The sequence below is a fragment of the Amia ocellicauda genome, chromosome 9 (genome assembly GCF_036373705.1).
Source record: "Amia ocellicauda isolate fAmiCal2 chromosome 9, fAmiCal2.hap1, whole genome shotgun sequence".
In the NCBI taxonomy this organism is placed as follows: Eukaryota; Metazoa; Chordata; class Actinopteri; order Amiiformes; family Amiidae; genus Amia; species Amia ocellicauda.
This window is the reverse complement of record NC_089858.1, coordinates 27,269,833-27,289,272: the sequence shown is the minus strand read 5'-3', so window position 1 is coordinate 27,289,272 and position 19,440 is coordinate 27,269,833. Positions and strand designations below refer to the sequence as shown.

The 19,440-nt window shown below is 37.2% G+C and overlaps 1 protein-coding gene across 1 annotated transcript in view; it reads right to left on the bottom strand.

Moving 5' to 3' along the window:
- znf469 (zinc finger protein 469) overlaps positions 1-19,440 on the bottom strand; it is a 303,856-nt gene that overhangs the window by 243,199 nt on the left and 41,217 nt on the right. Inside the window, exon 2 of the mRNA XM_066713969.1 lies at positions 7,652-7,691. The gene's annotated coding sequence lies outside the window, so the exon portion shown is untranslated. The remainder of the gene's footprint in view (positions 1-7,651; positions 7,692-19,440) is intronic.

Here is a 19,440-nt window from a genome sequence, read left to right as displayed (position 1 = left end):
ATGGACTCGTTTAGGAAGCACCCCCACCATAAACCTTGGAAACTTTACATGGAACATTAAATTGAATGAAAAACGGTTTCAGTTAAAATCAAGACATATTTCTGGCTTTTTTAAATCATGAGGTTTGGTAGGCTTTTTTTGTGCCTTTATTTGGTTTAAAATTGCATTTGCTCTATATTCCCCTCTTGCCAATGCATGTGTAATGTCATGAACTTGTATTGTTATATTAAAAAAAAAAAAAAAAATGGAAAAAATGAATCGCATATAAAAACTCTGGCTCTAAGCATTGGATTAAAATTAAGCAGAATCCACACAGTTGTATTTCTTGATAAGGTCAAGAGACCTCATTTCCACTAGAGATAGCCATGATAATTTATTTTCTAAGCCTTGCAAATAATAATAATTAAAAAAAAAGCTCACCCTTTCAAGGCCCTATCCCAGATGTTTGCATACATTTCGAGAGAGAAAATTATACCAGTTGTGGAAAAAAAACACTTTAATAGGACTGAGGGTATGAGTTGCATGGGTTTCCTTAAAGTATTAATCATTTTACCTCTATCCCTGCTTACAGCTTCTCAATATCTTAGTATAATGACAGTTTAAACAAATGTAACAATAAGCCTCCATCTTTTACAGCAAACATCAGGAAACATGTAGCAGTGTGAAATCTGAACTTTATACTTTGTTACTTTTCTTGTACTAAAGATTGTTGCTTTTCTATAAAAAGAGAGAAAATGTAGCTTAATACACTATACCCTATGAATAATAGATTAGTTTGCCATAACTGCGAGATCCATAGGAAGGTGGAAGGGAAACAGATTATTAATATAGTGCATGTCCCCACTGGAATCTTGTTCTCCCTAAGGTGAGGGTGTTATTTTAAAACTCATTAAAAATGTCACTCATGCAAGTTTCTTTTTTAACTTGGGGAGAAATCTAGAATAGGCACTCACAGAAGACCTTATGAAAACATTATAGTCCGTACCTTTGGTTGTTGGCCAATCACTTGAAGAGAACAGGATATGCAGGCTCATGTAAAATAGTTCGTTCAGAATACCTTACGAATTAAGCTGAACCCGGGAGGTTTGATAAACACTAAATATTTGTCACTACACTGAGTTACATTTATAGTGTGCAAACACTGCAACCAAACTTTATTCTACAGAAAAGTCTTTTTAAAGATGAATGATGAACCTATTTGATTTTTCTTTTATGTTTTGGTGTCAGCAGTACCATCAGTACTACTAACTATATAACTGTGTGAGAATGCATGTGTAGATAGTAGAAGAAACCATTCAAAGTTGTCCCTCACATGTTAGCCAAGTCAATGAAAAATACTTATTTTTTCAAATTATATATTTCTTAGCAGAGGCCCTTATCTAGTGTGATTTAGAATTGTTATACTATATCACATTATATTTACATACAATTACCCATTTATACAGCTGCAATTTATATTGCAGCAATCTAGGTAAAGTACCTTGCTCTAGGGTACAACAGCAGTCCCCCACCTGGGACTGAACCTGCTACTACTCCACACTGCTGCCCTGAATATCATTAGCCATGTCTTCTACATCCCTTTTTACAGTCAATTATAAGATAATGCTTATACTCAGTCATAAGAACATGGGCCAGTGTGCAAAACAAAAGGAGTTAGTGTTTTTTTTTGTTTAGTTTTTTTTCTGAAAATGGCGAGAAACCAAGTATGAGCACAACCACTTAAATGTGAGGTTACATGGTATGTATCTGCACTCTGCAGTTTGTTTTCTGCAAAGCTACAGTGAGATCTACATTGGGTTTTGTTTCAGTCTGTGAGCCCATATAAATCACAGTCACACACTGATTTTAAATGCAACTTTCTGCAATAAAGAATGATGACATTGCTTCAGTTACAGCTGGCAAAATGAATGCCAGAAACTCTTTTCCTAACACTGGCATGAAAACCCATGCAAAGCATAACTTTATGGCAATAGAGCATCTGCACAATGAGGCTACTTGAAAATGTCAGGTCACAGAATCAAGGTTTTAAGATTTTTATTCATTACATATATCAGATATACATATATTTATACTGGTCAGTACTGTCTGATTCAGCTAACTTAAAATAAGCAATGGCAATGTTTTTTTTTTTTTTTTTTCAATTGGAAGGATGGCACCAAACTATGTTTTTCTCAGTTAGCAAGTCATTAACAAAACAGTGATTAACCAACCCTGGGCCACATGCCCACTCTTCTTCAACAGTCAATTATTCATCCAAGTAGATTAGCCATAGTATCTCTAATGCACCCTTAGCAATAAATCAGGCTTGAGAACCGGCCACAGTGGTCTCACTAAGGGGCTTATATGTCAAATATGCCTGTTTAAAGGGCTTCAAATTTCTTTTAGATGGATTTACAACAATTTGGTATGAAATTGGACGCATTCCAATATTCCTTCAGTAGATGATCTCCAGCTACTGTTTTTGCTACTCTCCGATCTATGTTTAAGAAAAATTCTTCAGTCTTCTATCTTCAGTAGGACTTTGGTGCACTTTGAAGCACTGCCCGGCCCACCATTATAGTAAATCAAACACACACCTTGATGGCTCATTGTTAGCTATTGGTTTGATAATGTTACACTGGTAATACTTTATAATAAGTCTACCTAGTTACAGTGTATTTAGATAGTAGGTACTCAGTAACTACATTTGTAGTTACTCATAAGAACAGTGTAATTATGAATTATTAGAATGTACTTATTGTGTAAAATGATTAACGGTATATGGAAGTACACAAGTACCTTTGGAGCTATGCCGGGCATGACCCAGTTTTTACATATTAAGTACATTGTAATAATGTATAGTTACACTGTACTTATGCATATCTACAGATGCAGTTACTGAGTACCTACTTGTAAATACAATGTAACTAGGGATACTTATTGTAAAGGGTTACCATTACATTATAGAACAATTTACAATGCTCAGATAACTCCTTTTGTTTTATATCTTTTCACAAATAACTAGCATGGAGTTCCATGTTGTGGGACATTTTAAACATCATATTTACAGATGTGGTTTAAGAAAAAGGAGGAAATAAATAGGAAACGTTTTAAAAGCTAGCCATGAGCTTGCATAGATCTTATCCAATTAGATTACTATTTGATAAGGTGCCACACTATAAAGAAAACTATTCATTGTAGTTCTCTGTAGTACAGGGTGTGGGCAACCCTGGAATGTAACTATAATCTCAATCAGAGGATTCTACTAACACCCTGTCCCTCAGGCGATGAGTTTTCTTGCCATAAGTCATTGTCTCCTGTCATTATTCTTGACAAATGTGGCCCTTCAGCTTTCAAAACCTTAGATGAACCCACAAAAACAGACTGTATAAAAACTGTACTACATACAATTATTTAAATGCTAAGCATTAGTAAATTGCTTTGTAAATTAAGGTTATGATTTGATCTGGAATTAAGGGCCCTATTTGTTTTTTTACATACAAATATATTTATAAGACACTGTTTATGTACTTTCATAATTCAAATTGTTCCAGAGTTGTTGCCAAGATAAATATGCTGGAGCTATTTGTTATTTTTTGTTTTCCGTGTTTTACCAAATCAATATACCTCTTGATAAAATGTTTTACTAGAAAAAGAATACAAATTTCAGGGAAGACCATTGATCATTAGACAATAAATGAGTGCTATGATGTTGGTTGTTCTCTCTTATACTCATTTTAAGATTATGTCCTATTAGACAATGAAAAGCACACCTGGTTCATTATGTAACAAAATCCTTTCATTTATATGGCTTTCTTTACAGAAAATTGGTGACATTAACTCTATGTAATATCCATGACAGGAGATTTTACAGAAAAGCTACATTTTTCTGACTAACTGATATTAACTCTGTCAAGAACTGAGGAGACTGTAGAGAAGTTTTGAAGAGGTGCATCCAGGGACACAAATGGAAATTGGGCTTCAAGACGGAAAACAGGAGACACTTCTTCAGACAGAGTTGTCACAAGCTGGAATAAACTTCCCATCGATGTGGTTGAAGCTGAAAATTTGGGAATATTCAAAAATAGACTGGATAGGATCCTTGGATCACTTAGTTATTAATGGACACCAAACGAGCACGATGGGTCAAATGGCCTCTCGTTTGTGAACTTTCTTATGTTCTTATTATTAACGTCTCCCCCAAAATCTGTTATGCGAATGGTAGTGTGAAAATGCTCTAATGTGCTTCTGATTTGTAGACTCTGAGGAGCCTCCCTTGTTACAAGTGTCTTTAATAACTTTTAACTCGGCTAAAGTTTCAGTACTGTTTACATGGGGCATTTTATAAACCATGATTTTAATAACCTCTGCTTGTTTTATTTTATTCACTGAACATGCCTGATTGCTTGGTATAACTACAGTCTCTTCAGGCAGCAGGCTTCTGGAGGCTCAGCTCGCAGTATTGCTCTCTGCTCATTTATTGGTGCACAAGAGGTTAAACATTCAGCAGTGCTTACAAAAAGGTGTTGACGAGAACTTGGCAACGGCTGCTGACTGATCTCTGAAGTCTTGCCCGGATGGAAGACCTATGAAACACCACAGAAATCAGCAATGGGGTCTCCTTTGTAAGGCCTGTTTTCCCATGCTGTAACTAAGCCGCGGCTCCAGCTTGGCTTACATCTTTCATATCATACAAACACGATGGAGAAAATGGAGACAGAAAGAAATAAGCGATAGTAGTGAGGCGCTCGTCACTGTTTACCAATTTCTCAATAAATAAACAAATACATACTAAACAACTGTCACTGTTTCTGCAGTTAGACATTTTTAGAAATAATAATAATAATAATAATAATAATAATAATAATAATAATAATAATAATAATAATAATTGTATTGGATACTACATCATGAGACGTTGAAAAAATACATCATCCTCAATGCGTGCCAGCTTTTTCATTCCTGTGCTTTGAAACCTGGCCAATACACTACAGTATCCCAAGGCATGAGGATATATATGATTTGCAAGTATCTATGTTTTATATGAAAAAAGACAAATACAAGGTTGTACTGTGCATTTTTCAACAATACACTCTGTTTCTATGGTAACGGGATATAATAAGTTAACCACTGAGTCATTTGGCTGTCATGTGAAAAGAAGATAGGAAACAAGGGAAAAACTGTATTGTCCTCTGCTGATACTAAGTAAATCACTTTCAATCCAAGACACGGAAGATTCCACTCTTTTCAAAATTGAGACAAGATAGTAAGTGCATGTAAAACAGTACCAATAAAATGCTTTTTGTTACTTTAAATAGATTAATAAAATGCACAACTCTAACCATGCTGCTACTTATGGACAAAGGTTAGCACAAAAAGTCAGCTAGTACTCTATATGAGCTCCAAAATAACTAGTATATTAATTTGTTGAAATGTACAATAAAATACCTTTTGTTCCTTCCTGGCAGCCACCCTCTCAACATGAATAATGCATTGGAGAACTGCTTTTGGGCATGAGACAGTTTACTTTCCTGGATGAAACAAAAACCTAAATTCTGTTTCAGTTGCAATTCTGCAATTTCATAAGAGTCACAAAGGAGCTTTTTGTAATGAAGCAATCTGCCAAGAAACCTAGATTTATGAGAAAGCTTGTCTACAATAATACAGAAAAATTGCTTTCTGGAAAGGGATTGTCTTTACGTGTGCTAATATTATGCAGCTTCCCCAGGGTCTAAGAATGGAAAGTGTTTGAAGGAAAGTTTTTAAGTTCTTCAGAGCTGCAACGCAGGTGCAATTGGTTGGTAATAAAAATGCATAAAACCGCAAGTTTGATCGATGCATACACGTTCTTATTGTTTTTTCTTTTAAAAATGTAGCTTTTGGCTTCACAGCTGACAACTAAAATAAGTCGTACAGACGAAAGCTCTGACTTTTCCTAGTCATGTATCTAATGAAAAATTTACTACAAATAAAAAATAAACCCTGGATTCGACAGAGAAATAAAATAATTAATATGTATGCATATTTATGTTGTTTCAATAAGTGGAAAGCTTTCACAGAGCTTTGACAACTGCATTCCTGACAATATCTATGTTGATATTACAGATCTTGGGATTGTTAATATGGTTTGCAAGTCTGATTGTTGCCAAAAAATTAAAGATTGTAAAATACAACATATATATATAATGTCAGGGAACCACAATATTAAAAGGTGAAAGAAATCCTCACTGTGTAATAACTAACATATTAAGTAAAACATAATGCAACTAGTGAATCCAGATTTGATCTGGATAACGCTGCTGACACATAACCCTGGACCAATTCAATAAGATTTATGAGCTTAATTTTAGTACTATGGAAAAAAGAATAGGGAGCATTTATTATAGATCTATATGAAAGGGATACCAGGCAAGCAGTAAAAACAATTGAATATTTATTTTAATTAATGGTCTTACTTCCAGTTTTATTATCTTAAGTAAGGCTGCTTAATCGACCATAAGTAACTGCATTTTCCAAAATAACAGCCAGTACTACACTTATATTGTCCTTGTATTATTATTATTAGGAAATAATGAATCACTAAGCATGCTTTGGTATTGTGCTGTGGTTTCCTTATTCATCAAACTGATTAAACCATTATTTTCTTGTGCTATTTCAGAATATCGGCAGAGACAAGACTGTTTCAATAAGGTGCCCTTTGATCAGTCACTGGTGGTCGCTGGGAGGTGTATCAGACACACTCAGACTGCTTTACTAGGGCAACAAAGCTGGATACTGTCTCCTTTATGTTTATATTAGTTCACTAGGAAGGTTTTGATGGGTGGGGATGAAAGATGGGATGCCATGAAACAGATGACCATTCACGCAAGACCAGAGAGAGTCAAGGTGTTGTGAAGACCTATGTTCTTTGGGTACTTTAACCGTGCTTCCTCAGAGCACTGTGGATTTATTATTCCTCCCTGAACTTACACATCAGCGTCCATTTCCCTCCATGTGTATCGAGCCCCCCGATGATCAGTGGACTCATTCAAGTTAAGCGTGTTGTATGTTTTGATTTCCTCGGTGCCTCCTCAGTGCCCCCTTCTTTTAGAGTCTACTTTGGCCACGAGCGCAGGTGTACAAGGAGACTAGAATATAAAAGATTGTTGAGGCAGGGATAGTGAGGGGTTTTAGCTGTAACCCGAGCTGGTCTGAATTCCCCCAAGGTTCAAGGTAGAAATACAAGTCATAGTCAAATAAATTCTTCATCTCAGAATTTCTATTTGGGTGTTTTTTCAAGGAATATCACAGCTGGACACGGGTCGAAAAACCCATTACATTCATATTAAGTGCTGTAACTTCACAGTGAATTAATATAGTGCATCAACAGGTTTTAAAGAGCAAGAGGCCATCATTTTTTTTTATTTTTGATGTTCACATCCTATAGTCAAGTGCCCTCACTTTAAACTGGCATTTGTGCAGATTTGTGCCTTAGTTTGTCAGATGTCAATGGAGCACTGCCCTTCTTCAAACTGCAAGTAGCTGGGCTCCTGGAAAGCAGCTAGCACACATAGGGGCAGGACGCCAGACAGCTGTTTTCTGGACACATCCGTTGGAGCATAGAAATGGAACTCCTTATAATATGTATTTTCTACAAATATCATTCAAATTCAATCACATGGAATTGACTAACCTGTTATGTATAGTTTGGTTGTAACAGCCACAAAGAAAACCTGCAAGATAAAAGAAAACAAAATTAAGTATTCTGAGCTTTTCTTGGGAAAAAACTTCCATTATTATGAAAGTAATACTTTAATATGCTTCTGGACATTCTCAAATGAAGCTGGAGAACTTTTACACCATACATATACAGTGGGGGAAAAAAGTATCTGATCCCCTGCTGATTTTGTACGTTTGCCCACTGACAAAGAAATGATCAGTCTATAATTGTAATGGTAGGTGTATTTTAACAGTGAGAGACAGAATAACAACAAAAGAATCCAGAAAAACACATTTCAAAAAAGTTATAAATTGATTTGCATGTTAATGAGGGAAATAAGTATTTGACCCCTTCGACTTAGTACTTGGTGGCAAAACCCTTGTTGGCAATCACAGAGATCACAGAGACTTTTTTTGCTGTTATTCTGTCTCTCACTGTTAAAATACACCTACCATTAAAATTATAGACTGATCATTTCTTTGTCAGTGGGCAAACGTACAAAATCAGCAGGGGATCAGATACTTTTTTCCCTCACTGTATATGCAATTATATATAACTTGTATATAATACATTTTAATTGATTTTTTTTTCTCAATATCTGACACAATAAGCTTGTTCTGCAGACATGGCCAAAATTGGCATGTATATCCCAAGAGCTAGAAATGCCCAACATGTTCACCGAGTTGGGACAGTGACAGCTCAGAGGGTGATGGGAGGGCAGTTGAGCACCAGAGCACCGTGATGCCCACTCCCCCCCAGAACAGGGAGGTAGTTATAGTTAGAAGCGTAGATCACAGAGTGTGTTCTAGTGATAAGGAGACCCGCATGGTATCTTGCCTGTCTGGTGCTCAGGTTGCAGATCTTCCTAAACTAGTAGACAGGCTACTGGCCAAAGCCGGGGAGAATCCACTGGTCATGGTCCACATTGGAACCAATAACATAGGAAAAGGTAGGACAGAGGTAGGAACCTCCACGGTAGTATTCTCTGAAATACGTCTGGTACCACGTGCCAGGCCAGGGAGACAGGCTGAGATTAGAAAGTTTAAAACGTGGTTGAAATCTTGGTGTATGGAAGAGGGTTTTAGATTTCTGGAGCATTGGTCTTTCTTCTGGGATAGATGGGACCTGTACAAACCGGACGGTCTAGATCTAAACAGAAGGGGGGTAATGCATTGGGAGAGCGTATGTGGAGAGTAATTCAGAATCTTTTAAACTAGGGACCAGGGGGGCAGGGATCTCTGACAATGGGAGATGTTCTACTAAGGAAAGAAAACAAAGGGAAACTGCTAGTAGGAAAGTCCTGAAATGTCTGTACCTCAATGCCAGGAGTATAAGGAACAAGATGTTAGACCTAGAAGACACAGTATTGGCATGTGACTATGATGTTGTAGGAGTGACAGAAACATGGCTTACAGAAAACGATGGGGATGAATACAAGTTGAAAGGATACACACAGTTTAGGAGAGATAGGCAAAATCGAAGAGGTGGTGGGGTAGCATTATATGTCAGAAATGACATTGAGGCAGAAGAACTCAAATTAGATCCCAGTAACGAAACAGAATCTTTGTGGGTTAAACTTTTGATTAAAGGATCCGGAGGATTAGTGGTAGAGTGTGTTAGAGACCACCCAACTCAGATATTCAGAAAGATGTTGCGCTGTACAGTGTAATCAGGACTGCATGTAGCAAGGATGTGGCTGTTATAATGGGGGATTTCAATTTCCTAAACACAGACTGGGAAAGCCCAGTTGGGACTACAGAAGCAGAAATAGAAATTGTTGAGATGGTAAATGACGGTTTTCTAACTCAATTTGTCAGGGAACCAACCAGAGAGAGCACATGCATCTTTTCAAATGACACTAGTTAGAGAACCAATGGCAAACTGTGATCACAATATGGTTAGCTTTGAGGCATTCTTTCAAAAAACAAGGACCCAGTCTAAAACAATAGTCTACAATTTTAGAAAAGCAAACCTTGAAGGTATGAGGCAGCACTTAGAAGAGTTAGACTGGAGCACACTGGATACAGATTCAGTTTAAAATGGATGGTTATATTTTAAGAATATACTACTTGAGGCTCAGGAGAAATTTGTACCTAAACTTAGGAAATTGAGGACCAAAAAACATTGGCCAAAATGGTTTAATAGAGGTATGCAAAACAATATCAACAGAAAGAAAATGCTGTATAGCGCATACAAAAGGGATGGAGACGAAACAAAATACAAAGAATATGTTGAGCTGCAAAGAGATCTTAAGAAAGGGAGAAGGAAAGCAAAGAGGGAAACAGAAAGAAACAGCTCTTGGAGCTAAAACTAATTCAAAGAGCTTTTTACAATACTACAACAGCAAGAGGTCAAAAAAGGAGGAAGTGAAACAGATAAAGGGCAAAAATGGAAGTATCTTGGAAAACGAACAAGATGTGGCAAATGTTCTAAATGAGTATTTCACAGAGGTTTTTACAGAAGAAAAAACACATAACATGCCACAGGTTAACAACCAGTCCAGTCAAACCCTAAGAGATATCAGGAAAAATGAGGAGGAGGTACTAAAGGGACTAGTAGAATTAAAAACAAACAAATCACCTGGGCCAGATGGTATATTTCCAACAGTACTTTATTTATATTTATATTTATCTACATGCAACTGCAGCTGTAGCTCATGTGAAAGCATATGATATGATATACTTAGATTTTCAGAAAGCTTATGATAAGGTTCCACACCAAAGACTGATCCTCAAATTGGAAGCTGTAGGCATTCAGGGTAATGTAAGTAGATGATTATGAACTGGTTGATGTATAGGAAACAGAGGGTGTCGATTAGAGGAGTTGCTTCTAACTGGAGTGAGGTTGTTAGTGGAGTTCCACAGGGATCAGTACTAGGACCTTTGCTTTTTCTAATCTATATTAATGATCTGGACTCAGGGATAGTTAGCAAACTTGTCAAATTTGCAGATGATACTAAAATAGGTGGCTCAGCAGATACAATCTCAGCAGCACAGGCTATTCAAAGGGACTTAGATAATATTCAATTGTGGGCCGACACCTGGCAGATGAAATTAAATGTGGACAAGTGCAAGGTATTACATGCAGGTAACAAAAATATCCACTATAATTACACTATGGGAGGAATAGAACTAGATGAAGTATCACATGAGAAAGACCTAGGAGTCTACATGGACTCCTCACTTTCTCCATCCAAACAGTGTGGGGAAGCAATAAAAAGGCAAACAGGATGTTAGGGTATATTGTCAATAGTGTAGAATTGAGAACAAGGGCAGTGATGTTCAGACTGTACAATGCACTAGTTAGAGCTCATCTGGATACTGTGTACAGTTCTGGGCTTCACACTTCAAGAAAGATATCGCTGCTCTAGAGGCAGTTCAGAGGAGAGCAACCAGACTTATTCCAGGTCTGAAGGGAATGTCCTACTGAGAGACTGAGGAACTGAACCTTTTCACCCTGGAACAGAGGAGACTACATGGGGACTTGATTCAAGTCTTCAAAATCATGAAAGGCATCGACCACATCAAACCAGAGGAGCTTTTCCAGATCAGCAGGGACACACGCACCCGGGGACACAAATGGAAATTGGGCTTCAAGGCATTCAAGACAGAAAACAGGAGACACTTCTTCACACAGAGAGTCGTCACAATCTGGAACAAACTCCCCAGTGATGTGGTTGAAGCTGACAATTTGGTAACTGGATAAAAATAGAAAAAAATAGACTGGATAGGATCCTTGGATCACTTAGATATTAATGGACACCAAACGAGCACGATGGGTCGAATGGCCTCCTCTTGTTTGTAAACTTTCTTATGTTCTTATATATTTTACAGTATGCATTCATCATAAAGAAGTCATGACCCCTTACCTTAAATTAGATATTACTTATAAAGGAAGCACTCAAGCAGCACATTTTCCCACATCCTGGTGCCACAAGGTAAAAATAACAACCCTTGCACTCACATACTGAATAAACAAGTACCAATATTAGAAACCTAATGAAAAACACTGCTCTAGAGGATGAAGTTTTCCCCCTTGGCTTTCAGGTCTTTCGATTTAAATTGTCATCACCCGCTTCTGAATCCTTGTGCAAATATAAAAACCTGCTTCTAGTTTTGAAAAAAATAAATAAGATTGTGTGTCTGAAATACTGTTCTTATTATAAAAAGACATTCATCTTATTGTACAAGGTCTGGATAATAGGAATAAGATGCCTAATCAGGTTAGGATCACTGGATCTCAGGGAGACTGCAAAAGGAACAACCCTGAAGGGAAATTTTAAGTTAGTGAACTGTTAAAAAACAAAATACTTCCACCAAAATATGAATTTCAAATATGGCTTCCACTTGATAATACCCAACTAATACTTCATAACCAGGAGTTGTGTAAGGTGTTTATTTCCTCTGTATATTTCTGATATTGCATTTAACACTTCCCACAAATCCTATCATGTTTGTCCAGGATATTTTCAAAGAAATTGATCTCTTAAACCTCACTTGCTCCATTCAAATTTGAGTTTGAAGAGACATTTACTGAATGTTAGGAAATATGGCATCACACAATTCAGTAAATCTTCTGATGTAGATTTGCGCACTGACTCATGTGTAATACAGTACTAATAAAGTTGCTTAACATGTTTAAGGATGTAAATGTACTTCCCTGAAACATATTTCTATTTCTTAAATAAAAACACATTTGGCAAAATATTTTAATATCCTTTCGGCTGACATGGAAAAAAGAAAAATGAGAAGTTGCGGAGAAAGGGACATTTACAATCATCTAGTTCTGTGACACAGGAGGCCAAAAGTCTATATTTAAAAATGAAGACTATTTATTTGTGTCATATTTCCATAAATAGGATGAATAGCTGTGACCACATAAACTGAGCATATCTATAAATCAGAAAGAAAGGCAATGAAACTGGCTGACAGGACTCCTTTTTTCAAGACCCTATAATAACCAGTTTTCCATTACATTCAATGCGTTAAGCTCTCATGAAGTATGGACTTCCTGTTAATTTTCCAAATATTCACAGTATACATACAAATAAAAATAACCTTATTTAAATCCTTATCTTTCGGTGAATACAATGCAAATGCCAGGAACTGTAAAAGCTCTTGGTTGCCAGTGGAAACCTCGGGAGATATGAGTAATGAAAATGTGTATTGATTGCAAGAGCGGGAGAAGAATAAAATGTAGGTGGCACTGTGTTTGGTTTTAAACAGCAGACAGAGACTTGGACTGTTACTGCATTCAGTCTTCCCATTCCCATAGTCCCTGCATCCCAGTAATGTCAAGCCACATATACATCACAGCAATGGCGCAAGAGTTTCAACTTCTGTTCCATAAAATGACACTTTATTGAATAATGGTATGGTAAAGAAATTAACACTAACTAGGTGGAGCCTGTACTTTTCATAGAAACATGCCAGGGTGTGTTACAGATCCTAGCTAAATGACAGTACCTGATTTCCATCTGGCCTCCAGATGGAAATAATCATCTACCAAGTGCAATGGTTATCCAAGAATCCATGAGGGCTGTTGATAACTGTAGCTCTAAAAAGGTCATATATATATATATATATGTAGACTTTATTATTATTATTATTATTATTATTATTATTATTATTATTATTATTATAAAAAATATATAATCCACTGTTAGGACTGAAAACTTTTATGCTATAATTAGTCTGCTAAGTACATTTCCATTAACCGGTAAACTATATCAATACATACCGGAATCTGATATGGTAGACACAGGAAGTCTCTACAGACAGGCTTCACCAGGCACCACATATTTGGACAACGGGATGTTGGTAGAATCCAGTGACACATTTCCAGGCACTGTTATTGAGCCATTGAGTTTGAACAGGGCGAGTTGTAGTCTTATCCTAAGTATCATAAAAATGCAAAAACCAAGCAAATGGACATTGAAAGGCATGAAGAGACTCTATACAAAACTTTTAATATCAATTAAAGAATTGCCAATCTTGTGGAATTGTTGTTCTTGGTTTTCGGACAGCACCACAAAGTATTGACCACACTACTATTCTGCCACTGCTATGTCTGATTTCTGAGGTGAGGTACTAGACAATGGATAAAATGAATTTAACACAACATTGTTGGTCCTGACATAGAATTTAAATTGTAATTGGTCTCCAAGGGTTTTCATCCATCAGACGTACACTGTAAACCGCTAACACAATGGTTTCTAAATACAATTTCTCATTTTTTGAGCTGCTTGTCCATTTTTGTCAATCATGGAAAATCCACCATACATTAACCGGGAGCAATATAGAGAAAGACTAGAGTTTTAAAAGAAGCTTTCAATTGTCGTTCTGCCAAACCACAAAAAACGATTCATTTTCATCAAATTTCAGGAGCTGGCTTGTTAGAAGAAGCCTTCTGGCACAGCAAGAGGGAACCTGCCAGCTTCCCAAAACCTTAAGGCAAGTGAAGTGCGATACTTTACCTGGCAGAGAAGTTAAAGACTGACAGATCTGCTCCCTACAAAGGCACAGGCAAGCCCTCCCTACTGAATACAGCTGCCAAAGAAGATTATTCATTGGAGGAATTGTGTACATTCCCCCGCCCCAATCCTATCCCAATGTGCCTATTCCTATACACGTATGTCTTTTCTATACTAGGTGTGAATAAATTCCAGCTGCATTTTTTTAAAATAAGAGCTTAAAAAAATACCCTAGCACTCTCATATTGGCTGCACCTTTTTCTGAAGGTTTAAATGCATTGTCAATATAGTGCAATGACAGTACATATTGAGTAAATCTAAAACTTTCCTGCAGATAAGAAGACAAACAGAAATGGGTGGCAATAATAGAATATAAACATGAATGCATTTAGCAGTTGGCTTATCAGTTGGTAAAATGATATAACTTCATGGTCATTTAGATTCCTACTGAAAAATAAAAAATAAAGGATATATGATACATAACATCTGCTTACACTGGTCATGAATATACTTAAGTGGAAATGGGCAATGACTGATTTTCTTGTTTTGTTTCTACTTCTACAGAAATATGGAAAGATGGAAGATAAATAAATACATAAATCAAACTTCTGGGGGAGGACATCAAAGCTAGCTGTCAAACAGTATGTAGGGGGAGAGAACTGGCATTACACCATGTTCAAAGAAAACAATGTATATTTGTAATATTATTATTATATAACTTTTTTCCAGAACACTTAGTCACTCTGCCAAGTAATCCGAGCAGGAAAAGAACAATCACACAGAATCCTTAGGACTAAACAGGAATATTTGGTGTCACTCCTTTATATGTTGAGTTAAATTACTTTATGATTATATTATGAGATAAAGATAAAGTTTAGATGAGAATACCCAAGCTGTTGCTTTCCTATACATTTTCTGTAATGAGATCCCCACACTCAGAGACCCCATATGACTGAATCCACAGACTGTTTTAAGTACAGCCTCCTAACGGACCTAAATCCATAAGATGGGTCCATTTCTCAGTCATGAGCTCTGGATTAACACAGAAGAAACTGAAAGTACAAGCCAATTCCCCACTCATCCCTCCCAGCTTGCAGGTTTTCCGGTAGATAAAGCCGAACAGTCTACTGCTACTGCTCTGCCTTTATTTCTTCTTTTTCATTTATCCTGAGAACACAGTCTCATTGCCAAATAAGTGTCTGTCTTGTTTTATTTTCACCTAATTAACATTTTACCCCTCAGTTCCAGTCTTAAGTAAAGCCAAAAACACTAACTGAAGTGTTCTCCCTTAAGCAATCAGCCTCCTCGGAGTTGTGTTTATGTTGTTTAATTAAGAATCAAAGCAAATGGACTGAACAGAATTACGGGGAAATAAAACTACTTTGCATTCACAGTACATTAAACCAAAACGCATGGGGTTCAAATCACTAAACAAATTGCTTGTTTGTATAGCAAAATGTCCACTTACTATGTGGTGGCCCTAGCACTTAAAACAAAACAGGCCAGCAAACAAATAAACAAAGAAACTAATTAGGTTCTCCTGAGGCATTGATTAAGAAATCAGCAAGAAAAGCAACTGTAAAATAATTTGCACTATTTAATCTAAAACGTTAGTTGCCTGAATCCCAAGGCCTGTGATGTGTATCAAAAAATCCAGGAAGCGCTCTGGACCTGGTAAGCAACTACTATAGGAAACATACATTTCAGTTCCACTGTTCAGGGATCACATCAAGTCCAGGAAACAAAAGCCAATGGCCAGATGAGTGCTTGAGACACATTAATAATCATCCAGTCACGTTTAATGGAAAATATCAAGCGGAAAATTAACTTTAGCTTGTGTACTAAGTGAGCAACCATGACTAATAAAATCCTCAGAAATAATTGCATTTGATCCATACAATTTACTCTAGAAACATTCACTTTTAATCACATTCATCTCAATTATCCAATTTGGGACTGAAGTCGAGTAATTAAATATTCCATCTGTTTGTGGTTTGCGTGTGCCACCACTGCTGCAGAATTTTGCTCATCTGTGTCTTTTCTGTACAAAATAATGATATGGATTGGATTTCCTTAAGTGCAGCCCCACAGTCACAAAATTGCAGGTTTCTCAGAGCACAGTCCTTTAAGAGAGGGGGGCCTTGTGCTGAAGCCGATATCTTTCAGTTTCTTTAAAATACACCTCATGCAGTGTTTAATAATTTCCATCCTGGTTCCGAGAGGGGGGGCACCCTAAGAAATGTGAGTTCTGCTACTGCAAAAAGTTATAATCTTCAAAGCTTTCCAGCAAGCTCTTTGGAAGATCCCCTCCATGAAGATGCTCTTGTTTTTCCAGGCTCAGACTCTGCTGGTGCCAACATCTTTGAAAAGGTTTAGAATGAAGAAAAACAGTTCAGCCCAAATAGCATGCATGCACATAACTTTTGTTTATTTAATTTAATTTTTGAAGGGAATGTAGGGTGATTAATAAGAATGTGTCAAGCAAAGTGTGCTGGCTACTCGTACCCTGCCACTGTGTAATCGCCCATGGGGCTTCGGTGCGGATAAACAATGAACGCTCTTGAATTTGCTGTTATTACGATGGCTTTCAGGCATGAGAACAGGAGAGTAGTCCAACACAAAAAAAGATCAACACTCATAGTTTATTCATTTTTTTTCCAAATAAAATGAAACTGATTGAAATAAGAGACGATTCCCTTAAACCCCAAAACCTTAACAGCTCAATGAATCTGAAAAGGGTAACTTTCCAGCTGACAAAATAGAAACTGCGTGTTGGCTTGTAGCTTACACACTGAAACCTATATGTGGGGGGAAAAAATAACACTGAGATGTGCAAATTTATGTAAAAGGTTAAATTTAATGTGCATAGTATGATGTACGCTGAAAAATTAAATTGAAGGTCACGAGACTTTCTATTTTCTCATCATTGTACAATTGAAGAAAAAGGTTGTAGAATAACAAAAAGCCGGCGTGGCGGATGTTAAAACGTAATGAACCGCTTATGATTTGACCCCCCTTTCTTGAATTGTCTTTACAGGCCCCACCGCTGTCACGATCAACCTTCCTTCAGCACAGTCACTCCTATTGGCAGGGGCTGAGGCTGAGGTAACAGCAGACACCCTGGAGGTCACTACCTGCCAATATCTTTTCCGTCTGAGAAGTCAGTCATGCGTGAGGAGCTGCCCAGCTGAAAGCAGGGGCTCTGTTTTTCTCCTCACTGCCCCATCAATCATCTCATCACTCACGGGAGCACCTCACTAAGTTCTGGGTGAGTTACGTTAATGAGGCTTGCTGTTAATCAGCACATCTGGCAGTGTTGAAGCTGAAATTGCACTTCCAGTGGGTCAGATTAGTGCATCTCTTTTAATATATGTATAAAAGGGCAAATCCTACTCAAATCTCTATATTCTGTCTAGCCAGCACAGTGAGTTCCTGTGTTATCTTACGTTAGTCCAGTGCTCACAGTGGGTACCCTGCTGTAATGATTTGAACAGCAACAGATCTCAATGCCATCAACATTAGAAATCCATTTGTGCTGAGAACTGGAAACCCACTTAACTCTCCATGGCTTTTTGAGCAGCCAGTGGGTGGTGGAGGAAGACAGACAGTGTCAATGTTGATGCTCTACAGATTTATTCACTTAATCTCTGAATAAGACACATTTCACATTCTGAAGATATGATGCAGTGTTTTCCATAACCTTCGACCTTTGCCTTCTGCATGGCAATATTCTCTTTCCAATCTCTTCAATTCGGAGAGGACTGTGATCCTTCATTTCTCCTCCTTGATTAAACCTAACAATTTATTGTAGGATTATAGCACCTCTCAGAACAAGTTTCAATTACTTCCAAAACTACAGAAATATGTTCAATTTAACGTTTGAAATGAATTCCTTCTGAATAAAACGTCCTAAAATAAAACCTAAATCGTCTTACCCACATTAAATATGTTGACTCAATAAAGCCAATTAAGAACCCCTCTTGCAAAACAAACCTGTCAACAGGGATCCCATCTCGAAATATTACCTATTACAGCCAGTCTAGTTACAGTCAGTCAATAAACGCATACAATGGAATGTGTCAGTTTGCACAATTATAACAGAATCCCATTGATCGTTAAATTTACATAAACCTTTTTTATTTTTTATTTGTGTCTGCTCTAGTAAGTGATGGGAACAGCAGCGTATCTATAATGGCACATGGGTGCTCAGCCGCACCTAGGTCCTGAACAGTAGGGGGCCCAATCCAAACCACCTGTCCCCCAAAAGTCCAACATTGCCGCGAAGAGGATGAGGGGAAGGTGAAATAAAAGCAGTGCATCTGTGAGGGGGGGTTACATATGTATGCTGTGTCTCAGCGCACTGGGGGTGTGTGGTATGGAGGACATTCTATGCTCAAGTGCAGTCCTCATATCTTGTCCAAAGTACAGAATAGTAGGACATACCTTGCTCAGTGAACAGTGCAAAAGGTCCTACCAGCCCTGCAAAACACACAATAATCAAAATACATTTTCAGGTGTATTTTCATGAATGAAAAAATACGGGTTTAAACATATGCACTTGGATTGGATCTTACATAATACAGTGCCACTGCAACATAGACACTGGGAATTGTTCTCAAAATCACTACTTTCTTTGCAAGTCTTCATTAAGCTTAAGCATATGTGATACTCTTTTATCTAGTGCCCTGAGGATGATGTAACATGTTCCCACTGCCAGTATCCTACACCTTTAATTGGGTCTAATCCAATTTGTTAACATCTCAAAACGGTCGTTAAATGTTGCGACAGCTATGTTCCTGAATAAAGCACCCTGCTGGGATCGCTCGCCAATCTGCCAAAGATGTTTCACTCTCCTCTGGATTGCACTGAACTTTTCATTGGAGAATGCCTTCGTGAAAAACATTTAAAATACCCAGAGCTTATAGACTTCGGTAGTCAAAAAGGAATTAACAACACAGCTGGTGACAATTTTTCATGGCATTGTTATCTTAGAGCCCAAAAATGCCATGGGCAGAATCAGTGTCTTGGCAAATCAATAAATGTATGGTTTTCTTATATTTAAGTTGTGTTTGTATTTTAAAGATGTTCAGACCAATTAAACATAGCAATGATTCAGTACTTGTATATGATATATGCCGTTCCTTTCATAAGATGAAACGTTTAGTCTTTTCTTATACAAAGTATCACCCTTGATATAACTATCCAAGATGATATTTACAATCACTTTTTTAAGTGACAACTTAGTGAAAAATAGCATGTGTTTTTGAATTATTATACATTTACAGCTGGT